Source organism: Adiantum capillus-veneris, chromosome 6, assembly GCF_014529385.1.
Source record: "Adiantum capillus-veneris isolate H3 chromosome 6, ASM1452938v2, whole genome shotgun sequence".
Classification (NCBI taxonomy): domain Eukaryota; kingdom Viridiplantae; phylum Streptophyta; class Polypodiopsida; order Polypodiales; family Pteridaceae; genus Adiantum; species Adiantum capillus-veneris.
Window position 1 is genome coordinate 49,645,246 of NC_140936.1, and position 2,254 is coordinate 49,647,499.

Consider the following 2,254-nt stretch of genomic DNA (forward strand, 5'->3'; position numbering starts at 1 on the left):
CAAAGACTTGTATTGATGGGAGAGGATCAACCATGAATGCACAATTATTGATGTTTGTAGATCCTCTAGTTGTCATTTTTGGAAAGACCATTATAATATTATGTTGTTCGTCTATTGCATTGAAGTTATTGGTTGACTCTTTGGTTCTTTTGTCACCATATTCTAAGATATATTTGGTATCTTCCATGGAAGCAAATGTGGATTTTTGTACTCAATGTTTAGCTGTAAAATGCACCTTGTTGTCTACCTAATGTATATATGCCCTATATTTGCATTGCCATGGTGTACCTAATACTAGCTTTTATCAGGGGAGTCTGGAGGTAGTACAAAGATACAAAGAATTCATGGAGACATGTTAATCCTTTGATATGTAGCATGAGCTCCACATAACCTGGGGCAAATATTGACAGTCCCATTGAATCATGTGAACGTTCTTTTCAATGTTTGTAGGAACAACTTTGGCATTTTTTAATACATATCCCAACTAATTGTATTCAAATGCGCACAAAATTTTAATAGGTAGCATGTTGGCTCCTAGCATTTGTTTTCTCTTTGTGGATCGTTCTTTGGCTTCCTATTGTGCTTGTTGAGCAACTTTATCATGCTTTTTCTTCCTATATTTAGCTGCATGTGCCCTTTCAATAATTTCTTTAGTCATTGGCAAGTCTATCCATCCATGTATAAAGTCTTATGGCTCAACTTGGTGATATAGAATGAATCACAAATGGTCCCATACCTCACTTTTGAGTTTCTTTGTGTTTTGTTTAAGAGTATAAACAAGCACATAATCTCTTGGTGCAAAGTCTTCAGATTTCACATGATTGTCATGAAACTCTTTCATGTGTCACTTTTAAGCATATATTGCTACTATTTCTCTTAGCTTAGTCTCGTCCAATTTTTCTAGGTCATCCAAATGGTAAACCATTCATGTCGTAGCTACTCACAAAGTTAGACTCAAAATTTCTATGAGTAAAATAGCATAAGGCCCAAACACCATGTTATACAATGTCGTCCCTAAGGCATTTTTGTATGCAACTCTAAAGGCCCAAACTGCATATTACAACTTTTGTCCCAATTTGATCTGATGTCACTCACAATTGTGGTTAAAACCATTGGTACAGCCAAAGTTGGTTAGTGTTGTGAACAATGACAAGCATTGTAATGGGTGTCTATAGGTGCAGGTTAGAGTGATAAAGCACGTATGAAGACCTAGGCAGGCATGTGATGCAGAGATGTAAGCTTAATGTGGATTCTTAGGCCAAAAAGCTCCAAATGGGCCAATGAGGTTGGAAAATTGAGGTGTCCAAAGTGATGATATTGTGCCTTGAAATGTGATTTTTGAGGTGCTCTACAAGCCGATTTAGACAGCTCCTCAAACAAAGCTACAGGGTGAAAGTTACAGCAATCCAAAATTGTAATGCATTGCAGATCCCCAATGGATTGGGCAAGTGGAGGTGGATGATCACATGTGATGTTAGTGAACGAATGAAAAGTGCTTGAGTTTTGGCGCATGTCAATCTTCTTGAATTGTTAATTAGAGCTCATATGGGCAAGTTATGGCCAGTGTACACTATCTGGAGTTGGCCACATTTGACGACTCATCGATTGGAGCCACTGTGGCCAAAATACAGCTGCAGAGACCGTGCCAGATAATTTTTGCTCATTTTTAGGGCGTCAATGGGCAGCCTCAAGTGAATGAGTCAAAATTTGAATGAGTTCTTACGACTTGAAGTCAAAAAAGTGGAGGTTTTCTTGGACTTTGCAACACATCCCAAGGATTCAAGGGCTAGGAGCTATAGAGCTCTCAAATGGCAACAAAAACTTTTTCTTTTGTATATAAGAAAGGGGTGCCCAATGGTTTTTTAACCCTTGGGGGCAGACCTGCCACGTGGGACCCTTAGTAAACGCACATGCAAGCATGGGGCTACGAAGAGTAGGGGTTTTGAGATGGAGTGTAGCCCCTCTATGGTGTTCAAATGGGATAGAGAGAGAGCTCTCTCGTTTGATGGCTATGGTGTGGGCATCTACGTGTTGTGCACGGGGCGAGGGGGGGACGTGGGGGTGGTGGTGTTAGTAATGGCTAACACATGCTACACCAATTATGGGCCAAGCTAGGGATGCTCTATTGATGTGCACAATATTTTATATTCACATTGTACAAGGTTTTGGGCTCATTTAGGAGTTCTACATTGTATAATCTAAAGGGCTCAACTTAATCCCATAGTAGAAAGGCTTGGAGTCCATGATTTTATAA